This window comes from Diceros bicornis, chromosome 4 (assembly GCF_020826845.1).
Source record: "Diceros bicornis minor isolate mBicDic1 chromosome 4, mDicBic1.mat.cur, whole genome shotgun sequence".
NCBI lineage: Eukaryota > Metazoa > Chordata > Mammalia > Perissodactyla > Rhinocerotidae > Diceros > Diceros bicornis.
In genome coordinates this window covers 13,174,388-13,189,746 of record NC_080743.1, presented here as the reverse complement: position 1 = coordinate 13,189,746, position 15,359 = coordinate 13,174,388, and the positions used below count along the sequence as shown (strand labels likewise).

The following is a 15,359-nucleotide window of genomic DNA, read 5'->3' as shown; positions in this document are numbered from 1 at the left end:
TATTTGTATTAACATCTTAATTTTGCTAAATGCCAACAAATGCTGTGCCTTGTATTCACTCTCTGTTAGTAAATTGCCTGAAAGAAACAGTTTCATTGTAAAATTTAAGAAATATGTCATAGCTAATATTTCCAGAAGCCAAGAAGCTATCTATTTCTACATTTATCTCTACATCTACATCTGTATCCGTACCTACATCTATCTATATTGTCCAATGGTCACATTCTCAAGCATACTGTAGAAAATAGAAATTGGCATGTTCAGATGGAGTTAATATGATTAAAATCTATATAAAAATTAAACATACACACATACTTAAAAAAAAGACTGCAATAAATGAAGGTAAAGACTTTTTCTTACACCCTAAAACAAACGTAGTTTATAAGACCCATCTGTTCATTCTTGGATTTTCTGTTCTACTTCTGTGGTTGGCCTCACTTCTGTAGCACTTATAACAACAGTGGAATATTACAGAGAAGATTAGCATAGCTCCTGTGCAAAAATGACTTACAAATTTGTAAAGTTGCCATGTTTTTGCATGGTTAATTACTTCTTTCTTTGGGTTCCCATGGCATACTGTATACACATTAGCTGTCATCTTACTGTGTTATAATTATTTGTTTACTTCTCTGTCCCTCTCATTAGAAGCAGAAGCCCTAAAAGAAAGAAATTATTCTTTGTATCGTAGTGGGTAGCGCAGGGCCTGGCTTCTAAAAAGCATCCAGAAAATGTTTAATGAATGAATAAAGCTTTATAGTCTGTGAGTAAGAAACGTGCAGCAATTCTTTCTATATAGCACACTAGCCCAGAAATTGATTCTAAACAGTTAATCCTTTTCTTCCCTCCTCATCTTGTCTTCCTGATGACAGAAATTCTATTTTAGTGTGATGCCCACATGGCCACCTCCTGTTGATGACTAGTGGGCACAACTCAGCTCAGTGATGGACAGATGGACACCCCTGCTGTTGTTCTTGGCCATAAGACTGTTCCTGCCTACTCTCTTAGATGCATCAAATCTGTTTTTCTCCCCTCTTTTTTTGTAGGACTGTGCATATTTGCTCATAAGACTGTCTTGCTATATTTGCAATATTAGAGGCCATAAGAAGGCTCTGGAAGGACAGATAAGCAGAAATATTTTGAGAGATGCATGTTGTCCAACACAAAAGAAGAGGACTCCATGGAAAAGAAGCCATAAAATATTGCTATTATTCAACTGAAGGGGGGTAGATCTTCCCTCTTTCTTTTCTACCGTAGTGGGCTTGATTAGAAGAGAAATAAAATTGCAAAATATTCCTGGAAAAAGAGATCCAGATTATGGTACCCATTTGAATTTTTCAACTAGATGACTGCGTAGAGTTATAATTCATTTAAATTTTATGTATAATTACATACATAAATAGTAGTTGCTTCAAATTAGCAATGTAAACTACAGTTGCATAGATAAGACATTGACATGTTACTTAATTTTTTAAACCATATACAACATTCAAAAGCATTTTAACATAGATATTTTCTTTACTAGAAAAAAGGAAATGGGGGAGGAAATTAATATTTTTTTAGTTTCTATCATGGGTCAGGCATTTTTATGCCTTTTCCTGTGTTTATGTAATCCTCAGAATTGCATTGTGAAATACATTTTATTAGGATTATTTTACAAAAGAAAAAACTTGGGCTCAAAGATAATAAGTAATTTGCTCCTGGTCACAGAGCTAGGAAGTGACAAAACTGATTCCAAATCAAGTCTTTCCAACTCACATTATCCTCTCCTTACTATGTTGGATTAGCCAGCACACAGTCAGTTTTCAGGAATTTCGGTTTTTGTTATGTAAACAGTAGTGTTTTAAAGAATTTTCCATAATTGTGAAGGGTGTCTTTGACACCAACTAAAAATATTTCTGCTAAGTGAGTTGGGGTACTTGTCCCCTTTTCCAGATGAGTAAGTGGGTCGATTGAAAAAATGATTCAATAATGTGATGCCAGGGAAGTGATCTCTGAATTTTTGGAATGACTAGGCTGGAGAGCAGAGAGCTCCAATGTTTCACAAACATTTTTCAGAAACTACTGGTCCACTTTCTCAAAGTCAAGATTCATTTTGGTTACCTTGTCTACCTGAAGGATCCATGCCTGCGCTAGCATGATGGGGTCTGACCAGATCTCTTGATTTCATTCTTGTTTTGACCCAATTCGTGGAACACCAGTGATCTCAACTGACAAAGGGGGTCGAGCTAAGAATCACTCCAGCCTTCTGGGGCTCTCTTAGCAAGCATCAATTTGTGGCTAGATTTTTCTGAGGGGATTTTTCTGGGATTGTTCCTGTGTATATCTAGCCCCTAGGAGAACCCCCGAACTGACTGCCTTTTTTCGTGGAGCAGGGGCAGTGCAAGCCCTGAACTTCCTATCATCCACCCGCCCCCGTCCCCGCATGACACGGTGCATGTTGAAAAGAAGAGACTGTGTGTTTGCAATTTCCCTCATCCTACCCTCAAATATGAGACAGGCTCACCTTCTCAGGGTCAAAGGACAGGCTATGGGACCAACTGCTGGTATCTTATAACTAAGTAACATAGTTGCTAAAATGGACTAACTCTGTGAAGTAATAGAACTGCCAGTTGTCATCCTGGTTTCCTTGGGTGATGCAGACAGTGCTAGAGGCAATTTCTAACTGTGTTAGATGATGATTTCTCCCAAAAATCAGCTCCAATTGTAGTATGCCTAAAAATGAGAGTTAATCAAGACAGAATTATCAATTGGCTAGGTAAAATTTGACAAGTCAGTTTCATTCCAACTGAGTTACAAAGGTGGTTGTAATATTTGGAAACTGCTTTAGAGAGAGGCTCTGGAAAATTATAATTGTAAAATGTGGCCATAATTTCCATGGTGAGGAAATGGTCATTATTTATTTTAAAATAGATGTTTATTTCTCTCCCTCATCTCTCTTTTCATATTCCTTCAAATATATACATTTTCCTATAATTTAACTTTAGTGATTAAGCTATATTTGAAATAATGCTTTGCCATTAATGAGAGAAAGGTCACCTTTAAAAGTTGATTCAGTAGTATAAATTATTTTGGGACTGGATTTGAGCCCAGTTCCTATTAATGAAGACTACCTCCCTTTTCTTTTTCTAGGACAGTGAAATTAAAATCATCTGTTTTGTCTATTTCCAGTCATGACACATTCTAGGCTTAGGTAAATAAACCCAACTGATAAATAACAGACTAACCGACTCTGTCTATCACTCAACTCGAAGCCGTCATTTTTTGTTTCAATGTTATATTCATGAGCATTAATATGAAAACTCGCTGTAAAAGGTTTGCTTCTTGTGTTTTGATTGCTTTAGAATAGAAATTTAAATACTGAATTTCAGAAATGAATTAAGAGGGGCAGTGGAGAGAGTCCTGGACGAGGAGTCAGGAGGCTGGTTCTGGTCTTGGTCTGCTACCACGTATGTGCCTAGACAAGTTACTTTAAATTTCTTAGCATCAGTTTCCTTTGCTTTTAGAACCGAGATGGTTAGACTAGGTTAGGATAGCAAATGGGTGTCCCCTTGTCTGCCAGCTCTGATCAATTTGGCAACGTCTGCCTAAAGGGCTGCACTGGGGATGATGGTGAGCCTCTTCCAGACCCAGTTAGCAAGAGGACTGGGGGCAAGAAAGCCTCTAATTTACCATTGCTGAACTTGACAACTTCTTGGGTCATTATCTGCTTCTATTATAACTTTCATGATTTATTCTTAATTCTTCACTTCAAGAAATGGTGTCACCGTAGTTTACTTGAAGATATTTTAAAAATTTGAGACGAAGGAGACATAGTCTCTGAGATCATCTAGTCAAAACTAGGCTGATGTGTATAAAAGTGCTTTGTAAAATGTAGAGCATTATTTTTGTTATTTGAGGAAAACATGGCTAATTAACGGTAAGTTTTCCCATGATTCTATTGGGGTCACCTTCCTCTCTAATTTTTCATGAAGGCTTGTTGCACGAAGGATAAAGCCTCTTTCAGTAAATTTCTTAGAAGTGACTCATTCCACTGACAATTAACTAAGATAATTAAGTGTTAAATTGTATAGCATAGACAGTAAACGCTGTAGACATTCAGGGAGCTGGAGAGCTAGAGTCATCAGAGAATATTAAAGTAAGCGGTAGACCTTGAGCAGAGCGGAAAATGGGCTGAAGTGGGATAGAAAGGCGTTGTTAGGTGTGGGACAGAATTTGAACGAAGCACGGAAGAAGACGTGAGCACAATTCGGAGCAATAAATAGGAAGTGTCAGCTGTTGCTTCTCAATAAGGAAAAATTTGGATTGCTAATAATATGAATATATTTATTCACTCACTTATCCCACCAACATTTTTTGAGTACCTCCAATCTGCCAGACCCTGTACCAGACACTGGGGATGCAGCTTTCAGAGAAACAGACAAAAATCCTTGATTTTACAGAGCTTACACCCTAGTGGGGGAAGACAGATAATAAACAAAACAATAAGTGGAATATGTGGTATGTTAGAGAGTGATAACTGCAAACCAGAAAAATAAACCAGTGTAGGGGATAAAGGAATGGTAGAGATAGGTTGCAATTTTGGATAGAGTGGCCAGGAAGTCCTTCCTAGGAGGGTAATGACTGAGTAATGACCTGAAATACCACATCTCAGGCACTCTGCTAAGTGAATTACATATATGAGATCATTTAATTTTCATAACAACTCTATGAGAATAGGTACTATTATTATCCTCATTTTATAGATGAGGATCTGAAACACAGACAACTAAGATAACTCATCAAGAGTGCACAGCAATTAAACGTGAGAGCTGGGATTTAAACTCAGGAAGTCTAATTCCAGAACTTATACTTTTAGTCTATAAAGTCTGGATAACAAGAGTCCTTGAAAAGGCTGCCAGAGGTCAAAGAACGGTAGCATTTTAGAGCTGGAGGGAAATTTACTGATTGTCTAATCCAGTGGTTTTCAAAGAGTATCAGAATCACCTGGAGAGCTGTTTAAAATCCAGATTTCTGGACCCTGCCGCCGGAGTTTTTGATTCAGTAGGTCGGGGGTGAGGCCTGAGAATTCGAATTCTAACAAGTTTCCAAGTGATGTTGATATTGATGGTTTGGGCGACACTTGGGGAATCATTGGTTAGTCCAGTGGTTCTCAAACCTGGCTGCATGTTAGAGTCACCTGGAGAGCTTTTGAGAACTGCCCGTGCCCTGCTGCAGGAGGTGCTGAGAGCCTGCATTTCATCGGTCTGGGCTGACACTGTGTCAGGATGGTATCAATGACTGCAGTGCACATGGAGGATTAAATACCACTGGTCCAGTCTAACCCTCATTTTATAAAGGAGGAAACTGAGGTCTCAAGAAATCAGCTATTCCCTTCTTCTTTTGGCTCCTATCGTTCTGCACATTGTTTCTTTCTCATCCACTTGGTTCTCGACTGTATAAGGTCAGAGAATCTCTTAATCTCTTTGCCACACAATCAAGGATCAATAAACATCTGTTGTTGAGTGAGTAATGTTGAAGGGAATAGGGAACCACTGAAAGTTTTTGAGGAGCAAAGTGACATAATGAAAGTAATATTTTAGGAGGGGGGATTCATTATTGGGAAGGGCAAGATAAAGAGATTGAGGATGTGATGATCTTCCTACGGCAATACCCCAGAGACTTGCTACTCAAAATATGACAGATGTCAGCAGTGTCAGCATTACCTGGAGCCTTGTTAGAAGGCAGACTCTCAGGCCTCACCTCAGTCATACTGATCAGAAGCTACATTTTTTCTTTTGGTGAGGAAGATTGGCCATGAGCTGACATTTGTTGCCAATCTTCCTCCTTTTGCTGAGGAAGATTGACCCTGAGCTAACATCTGTGCCCATCTTCCTCTATTTCGTATATGAGATGCCACCACAGCATGCCCTGATGAGCCGTGCGTAGGTCCGCAGCTTGGATCCAGACCCATGAACTTTGGGTCACCAAAGCAGAATGCACGAACTTAACCACTATGCCACCAGGCTGGCCCCGGAAGCTACATTTTCACAAGATCCCCAGTGATTTGTATGCACATAGAAGTTTAAGAAGCACTGCTGTAGGATGTCCTGTGACCAATGCCTGGCTTATGGGATAGCCCTAATGGATCCAGAAGAAGCAGCAAACATGAATGGCTGAGCAGGTCAGCTTTTCCTTAAGCCTATTCCTTGGGATACCAGTTCTATGGGATCTTAACAGGGGTTCAAAAGTCAAAAAGGGTTGGCAAATACCAGGTTACAAAAAGCTAAACAGGTTTCTTTATGGCCAGACTTCTTTTATCTTTTAATATGGTAATGAACTTTCTGAATCTCCAAGGGAAAAACTGTCGTGTAGCTGCTTCTACATTTATTGATCATATAATCGTATCTCTATCATATTTCGAGTAGCAAGGCCCCAAACAAGCCAGTTTGGGGGACATCTTCACCTGTTACTATTTTGTGGAGCACATCTTGGTAAAGCTATAATAGGCTTATGTGATTATTAGACTTCCAGACTTATAAGATACTCTAGCCTCTGGGCAGGAAACCCTCTTATACTTCCTAAATTTAATATCCATTACTTATCTGTTCAAATGCCCAACCTTTCTGTCACTGGTCCAGGTATGTGACTTCACTTCCGACTCACTTTCATTGGCTGAGGCCTATTTGGACAGGGTCATAGGATAGGTCTATGGGTTCTGTCAGTGTTGGTCTGGGAAAAACATTCAAGAATTAGTTGCTGGTTATGGTGTCTGATGGAAATGAGAAGGAGATACTTGAAAATGTTAGGGTCACTGGTAACACGTCAAAGTAGTTTGTGTAGGAGTGGAATCAGGAGGAATGACTGAGAGCAATTACTGAGTGAACAAAGAAGAAACACGGAAGTTTGATTGACAGTTATGAGACACAACATCTGTCAGCAAATTTATAGTAAAAGATAAAAAGAAGCAAATGAACAGATACATTTGGGAACTAGAGTTGTTTTAGATTTAGGACAGTCCCAAACGACTTTTCTAGATTTTATTTCCATCGATGCCCTTTTTGAAAATTCATGGCCCATTTTAACCCTGACAGGTTGATTATCCCACATTCTATAACTCAGAAAGCATTTGACTTTAAATTATACTCACCAATAAATTGCCAATATTTTGGGCACTTCGTTTTACTTTCACGTATCTTTGACATGAAGTTTCACTTTTTTTTTTGGCTAGTAGAATACTTAGTACTCTTAGTAGTGAGAGGAATGAAATAATTTCTCAATGATACCCTTCCTTTGGGGAGTAAGCCACATCACTTTTCATTTCTTTGTTTTCTGTTAATAACCCAATGGAAAGTATTTTTGAGTTGGATCTGTCCCTTCAAATGATCAAAGGCTTTATTTTTTTATTTCTTTTTCCTGACATTAAACAAATGTCATTTCTTGCAAAATCAAGCAAGTACTGTTATTTCTACTTATGACATCAGTACAATTTTTCTTAGGAATTTTTCTCTTGAAAAATTTCATATTACTTTGATGGGTTAACTTGGATATGTAAACATTTCAAATCTGATTCAGTTCAGTTTCTCTTTATTATACCCTTAGTTGATAGTATTTCCTGCACTTTCAGGAGAAATTTTGAAGAGAAGGGAACAAAATTTTAAAAATCAAGCAGAATATATTGAATTAAGTAGTCTTTGATTTCAGAAACTTCTAGAGGGAATTAGTATAGTTTCAACCCACTTTTCTCCATCTCTAAAACCTTCAGTTCCCAGAATGCTATGACTAGAATGATGATCCTGAGATCTTATAAGCTTCTAAGTCATCCCAAAGAAATTCAATTTTTCTTATTTTACTAAATTTACTAAGACAGAAAAGTAGACTGATTCATTACAGAATATATAGAGGTTGACAGTCTTTAGAAGGAGTGCTAAAATGCTTCATCTGTCCTATTGTCAGGCTAACAATGGTGGGAGATGCAGTTTACTAGGCAACCCTGACTCTTCAGTGGAGTGGGACATGAGAGATTGTGGTAGCTGAGTGACTATCTCTGAATAGGCAAAGAGGGCTAGGTGGATGCTATGAGAGCACTAGCTGCTGAATTTTGGACAGCATGGCTAGCTTGTACCAACTACAAGCCCTTATGGTCGCTAGGGAAGAGATAGTAGAAGTGGTAATTATCACCCACGCCAAAGGTAACTTACTAGTGAATCTTATTTTACATACATGCTAAGGGTTGCCAATACTTATTCCAGAAAGATTTTCAACAAGAATTGGAACGACAAGTGCAAATTAAGCCTTGGGTTACTAGATGATCCCATCACCTAAATATTTGTACAACATTCATCCAATAAAGTATGTATCAAACATCATCAGGTGCCAGATTCTGTGATGGGTGCTAGAATACCATGGCACAAAAAATAAACATTGTCATTGCCATTATACTGCTTGCTGACTAGAATGGGATGCAGATAAGTAAACACAACAATATAACATAGTATATTGTGTGCTATGGTAGGAGAAATACAGTGAACCATGGTGGTATACAGCAGTGAGGTACTTAACTTTTAGTTAAGGAGTCAGGTAAGAAGAAGCATCTACATGCAGGATGGATAGGCACGGGACAGACCAAGAGGAGTTGGGGTGGGAAAGAGCATTCTGGGCAGGGAAAAAAGCATATATAAAAACCCAGAGGAAGATCATAAGGAATATTTTGTTTGGAGCATACAGATCTTGGGAAGAAGGAGAAATGGCTAGAAATGAGGCTAAAAAAGTAAACAGAGTCCAGACATGTAGGGTTTTGTAAGCATTTGGGCTTTATTCTAGGTGGAAAAGAGAGCCATTGAAAGGTTTTCCAGCAGAGGAATGACTAGCTATGCATTGTAAGACAGTGACTCTGAAGGCATTATGGAGAATGGGTTGGAGGGAGATAATACTGGAGAGAATGAGACCAATGGGGAGACTATTGCAGAAATTTACATACAAGAAGACGGTAGCCTGTATTTGACAAAGGATGGCATTCTTAATAGTTGGTGCTTTGGTATCTGGCACATTAGGCATTAAAGGTACTTACTCTTACTTTTATAAGATTGAAGTGTTTCTATCATTCTTTAACTCAATATTTCCCATTTTATAACTCTTCAGGAAACCATTCTTATTTCCTCTTTCTTGTATCTTTGTAAATTTTTGTCTCTTTTTTGCTTCCTGAATATTCTCCTACAAACATCTCTTCTGCTCTTGACACATATGTCTTTTCCACATTTTGTCATTGTGGTTTCTTTTTCAAACTTGGGTACCAAGAGCTAATGCTGAGAGAGAAGTAATTACGATTCTAGTGAACAGATCTTGGTTGCCACAACTGTGGATAGCCTGAGATTTCCTATAAAGGAATGGTAGAAAAAAATTCAGTGGTTCTCAGCACTGGAAAGAAAGAAAATAGTTTAAAGACAAACAATGTTCTTAGAGGAGAGGAGGCTTGCTGTACAGCAATCAATACAGTAGGATTAGAAAAGACGAATGTGGATCAGCCCCAAAGTGCAAAAAATAATTAAGGGCACAAAAGGCACATAATACATGTCAAGTTCAAAAGAGAAGCTGAGAAATTACAGAGTGAAGTTCAGAGTTTAAAAATGACAGAAAGAGCAAAGGCGGAAAATGACAGAAACATTTCATGTAATACTAACTAAAAGTGCTACAATATTACATGGGACACAAAAGGTCAGGGAAGAGCCTAGAAAGGTGTCTAATGGATAGCAAGGGCAATCCATCGACTGAGCAGGTCTTGTAGACATTGATTAAAAAAAATAAAATTAAATGAATTCTTTGCCTCAGTGCTTTCAAAAAGCACAGTCTTGCTAAAAAGAGAAATCAATTTAAAATGAGAAGAGTAAAATTGTTCCTTGGAAATGTTACCAATCAATAGGTGGTAAAGAAATTGAGAAATTTGAATTCTCATGTAGGACCAGATATACTTTCTTCCAGGATTCGTGCTGTCCAGGGCCGATAATTCATTCTTAGGTGTAGAAATCCTTTTTAAAAAGTATTATGTTGCTTTTGTGTATTTTGTTCCCAAGTCTCCCAATGTAGGCCATTTTTAATGCTTTCTTGGCTTCCTATCTATGTGTCAGAGTATGACACTTCTGACTCTGAGCAGGCACAGCACAGGAAAACATCAGGAGGACGTGCAGAAGTCCCAGCAAAAGAACTTTCCAACCTAGTAAACTTTTTTTTTCTGTTTTTAGGAAATGTGCCTTTTGCTGTGTGAAGTAGAGACGTGGAGGAACGAGTATTGCTCACTCTGGAAATCCTTTGTCTTAATCAGTTTGGGCGGCTATAACAAAAATACCATAGACTGGGTGGCTTAAAGAACAAACATTTATTTCTCACAGTTCTGGAGGCTGGGGAGTCTGAGATTCGCTGGCAGGCTGTTTACTGGCTTCTTGTAGACAGCTGCCTTCTAGCTGTATCCTCACACGAAAGAGAGACAGACAGACAGACAGACTAATCTCATGATTAGTAAACATCAGTAAACATGGGTAAATGACCCAATTACCTCTTAAAGGCTCCATCTCCAAATACCATCATATTGAGGAATAGGGTTTCAACATACGAACTTTGAGGGACACAACATACAGTCCATAGCATCCTTGGAGATACAGATTTTCCAAAGAGACAGCAATTGTTTTTTCTTAATTGCGTGTTAAAGGCAGGTTTCGAAGAACAGGTATGCCTGATACAAAAGCAGAGGGGTTTCCTCTTACCATCTCAAAAAGGATTCAGAAAGAATTTCATAGGAAAGTGCTTTTTATTTGGTGAGGAAGATTGACCCTGAGCTAACATCTGTTGCTAGTCTTCCTCTATTTTGTATATGGGACGCCAGCACAGCGTGGCTTGATAAACAGTGCATAGGTCAGCGCCCGGAATCAGAACCAGCCAACCCCGGGGCGCCAAAGTGGAGTGCGCGAACTCAACTACTATGCCACCGGGCTGGCCCCGAAAGTGTTTTTGTAGGCCAAAAACAGTTGAATGTTGGCAATTTCAAACAGTTCGACCTAATATACATAGATGCGGGACCACTACATTTAAGATTGGTATAATTTTTTTACATCTGTTCCATTTTCCTGTTTTCCCAGGTCTGTTTCTCTGTTGTGATTAGAAATTAACCCATTAAAGAAAACAAACAATAAAAGATTTTCCTTATGCATATTTTCAAGGACAGAAAAAAAGGAAAGCCTTGGGGACATGGAGTGCGTAGTGGTAATTATCACTAGGAGAAGAGAGTTGGCTGTGGGTCTGGGCGCAGCTGCAAAGAAACGAGGGCAAGACTGGGCCTGAGAAAAGGTACCCTGAGACTTAGCTTGAAGGGACCAGATGGGGTTCCCCAGTTCTTTGTATTTTCCTAGAGAATAATTAACTCTGGGAGCTGGCATAGGTTAGTTGTTAACAGCTTGGGCTCCATAATCAGATAAGCACCGACTCTGGAGCCTGCCACAGTAAGGAAGTTAGCTGCTGATGATCTGTGCTCTATCTCCTTATTCCTGGGGATTCAAGGACCACAGAAGACAGAGTAGATAGAGAAGGTGGTAGCATCTGCGAGTGAACAGGAGGGCCATTGAAGTGTGCAACAAGAACTGGGGGAATTCATGCAAGTGGAACATGAAGAGCTGGTCTGAAGCAATGTGGAGGGTGAGGAAGTCTGAACCCTCAGAGGGCTGTTGTGGGTTCTCCAATTCCACGTAACTGTTATACATCTGGTTCTGGAAAGACAGTGGTCAACTCTGGGATTACTAATTATATTTCCTTAAGTATAATTATGTTACTTCAAATGTACTACTTTACATGTTTTTTTCTTTAACTTTATATTTAAACATTTTTCAAATATACAGAAAAGTTGAAAGAATAATACAATATGAACACTTGTATACTCATTACTTTGATCCAACAATTGTTCATATTTTGCCAAATTTGCTTTGTATAATTATTTGTAAGTGTGTATACTTTTTTCTGAATGCCTTGGAAATAATTTGCAGATATCATGATATTCACCATAAATATTTTGTACAACCACAATACCATCATCACATCTAAGAGAATTAAATATCTTAATAACTTTTACTGATCAACTGGGACTTAACTGTATTTCTTCTTAAAGAAGGATACATTCATAATTTTAAAAAATTATTAAAGCAATTTTGAATATAGAGAAAAACATAAACATCAGCTGTAATCTCAACAGCCGGGGAACCATTGTTAGCAATTTGATGTGTTGCTTTCCATTCTTCTTTCACAGCTTATAAGGATATATATTATAGAATTTGATACATAAATTTCCCATCCAGCCTTTTACAGTTAATATTATATCATTATTGCTTTACTATGTTGTTAAATATTCTTTAAAGTATTTTTGCTGGCTGCATACCATTCCATAACAAGGATGTGGCATACTTTATTTCCCTATTCCCTTACAACCGGGGAACCACATATCCTGGTCTGTCCAAGGCAGTCCTTATTTATGACTATTGTCCTGGCAAAATTATTAAAGCACCCCACTTTACTCCCAGAAACATCCCAGTTTGGAAGACAAATTATACAGTCACCTTTCCTATACTCACCCTACCTACAATTGACCATTTGCTGTTTTTAATTTTCTAGTCTATTTACCCTTACATAAATCCTTGGGTCTATTTCTTATTATTTCATGAGGGTAAATTCCAAAAAGTGAAGTACTGTAACTGGATCAAAGTGTATGAACATTTTTTTTATTGAGGTAACTTTAGTTTATAGCATTATATAAATTTCAGGTGTACATCATTATATTTTGACTTCTGGATAGATTGCATCGTGTTCACTCCAAAAGTCTGTTGCCATCCGTCGCCTTATACATGTTCCTCTTTACCCCTCTCTCTTTCCCCCAATGCCCTTCCCCTCTGTTAACCACTAATCTGTTCTCTGTAACTATGTGTGTATTTGTTTATCTTCCACCTATGAGTGAAATCGTACAGTAATTGTCTTTCTCTGTCAGACTTATTTCGCTCAGCATAATACCATCAAGGTGCATGCATGTTGTCGCAAATGGCAGAATTTCATCTTTTTTTATGGCTAATATTCCATTGTGTGTATGTATGTATGTATGTATATATATATATATACTATGTATTCCATTGTGTTTATGTATATATATGTACACCACATCTTCTTTATCCATTCATCTGTTGATGGGCACTTAGGTTGCTTTCAAGTCTTGGCTATTGTGAATAATGCTGCAATGAACATAGAGGTGCATATATCTTTTCAAATTAGTGTTTTTGTGTTCTTTGAATAAATGCACAGAAGTGGAATAGCTGGATCATATGGTAGTTCTTTTTTTTTTTTTTTTTTGGTGAGGAGGACTAGTCCTGAGCTAACATCCGATTCTACTCCTCCTCTTTTTGCTGAGGAAGACTGGCCCGGGGCTAACATCTGTGCCCGTCGTCTTCTACTTTTATATGGGATGCCGCCACAGCACGGCTTGACAAGCAGTGTTCCTTTTCTCTATATCCTCTCCAGTACTTGTTATTTCTTCTTTTTTGACAGTAGCCATTCTGACAGGTGTGAGATGATATCTCATTGTAGTTTTGATTTGTATTTCCCTAATAATTAGTGATGTTAAACATCTTTTCATGTGCCTGTTGGCCATCTGTATATCTTCTTGGGAAAAATGTCTGTTCATATCCTTTGCCCATTTTTTGATCTCGTAGTTTTTTTGTTGTTGACTTGTATGAGCTTTTTATGTATTTGGGAAGTCAACCCCTTATTGAATATATGATTTGGAAATATATTCTTCCAATTGTTAGGTTGTCTTTTCATTTTGCTGGTGATTTGTTGCTGTGCAGAAGCTTTTTAGTTTGATGTAGTCCCATTTGTTTATTTTTCCTTTTGTTTCCCTTGTCTGAGGAGACATGATATTCAAAAAGGTACTGCTAAGACCAATGTCAAAGAGTGTTTCTTCTGGTTTTATGGTTTCAGATCTTACATTCAAGTCTTTAATCCATTGTGAGTTGATTTTTTTGTATGGTGTAAGATAATGGTCTACTTTCATTTATTGACATTTGGCTGTCCAGTTTTCCCAACATGGTTTATTGAAGAGACTTTCCTTTCTCTATTGTTATGTTCTTGGCTCCTTTGTTGAAGATTAGCAGTTCATAGACGTGTGGTTTTTTTTTTTTTAATTTTTTGTTTATTGCAGTAACATTGGTTTATAACATTGTATAAATTTCAGGTGTACATCATTATACTTCTATTTCTGCATAGATTACATCATGTTCACCACCCAAATACTAATTACAACCCTTCACCACACACATGTGCCGAATTATCCCTTTCGCCCTCCTCCCTCTCCCCTTCCCCTCTGGTAATCACCAATCCAATCTCTGTCTCTATGTGTTTGTTTATTGTTGTTATTATCTACTACTTAATGAAGGAAATCATATGGTATTTGACCTTCTCCCTCTGACTTATTTCACTTTGCATAATACCCTCAGTGTCCATCCATGTTGTCACAAATGGCTGGATTTCATCGTTTCTTATGGCTGAGTAGTATTCCATTGTGTATATACACCACAGCTTCTTTATCCATTCGTCCCTCGATGGGCACTGAGGTTGCTGACGTGTGGTTTTATTTCTGAGCTCTCAATTCTGTTCCATTGATCTCTGTGTGTTTTTCTGCTGATACCATGCTGTTTTGATTACTATAGCTTTGAGTATATTTTGAAATCAGGGAATGTGATATTTCCAGCTTTGTTCTTTTTTCTCAGGATTGCTTTGACTATTCGGGTTTTTTGTTGTTCCATATAAATTTTAGGATTCTTTGTTCTCTTTCCATGAAAATGTCATTGGGATTCTGTTTGGGATTGCACTGAATCTGTAGATTACTTTAGGTAATATGCATATTTTAACTATGTTAATTCTTCCAATCCACGAGCACAGAAAATCTTTCTATTTCTTTTTTTCTTCTTCAATTTCCTTCAACAATGTATTGTAGTTTCCAGTGTACAGGTCTTTCACCTCTTTGGTTAAATTTATTCCTAGGGATTTTGTTCTTTTTGTTGTGGTTGTAAATGGGATTGTATTCTTAATTTCTCTTTCTGCTAGTTCATTGTTAGTGTATAGAAACACAACAAATTTTTGTATGTTGATTTTGTGCCCTGCAACTTTACTGTATTTGTTAATTATTTCTAATAGTTTTTTGGTGGATTCTTTAGGGTTTTCTATGTATAGAATCATGTCATCCCCTAATAGTGACAGTTTTACTTCTTCCTTTCCCATGTGGATACCTTTTATTTCTTTTTCTTGCCTAATTGCTTGGCTAGGACTTCCAAGACTATGTTGAATAAGAGTGGTGAGAGTAG

At 37.7% G+C, this 15,359-nt stretch overlaps 1 non-coding gene across 1 annotated transcript; it reads left to right on the top strand.

Annotated features, from left to right (window-relative positions):
* Window positions 1-430: 430 nt before the first annotated feature.
* Window positions 431-536, top strand: LOC131405064 (U6 spliceosomal RNA). Its single transcript, XR_009219925.1, has one exon. It is a non-coding gene; the product is annotated as a U6 spliceosomal RNA (small nuclear RNA).
* Window positions 537-15,359: the final 14,823 nt, after the last annotated feature.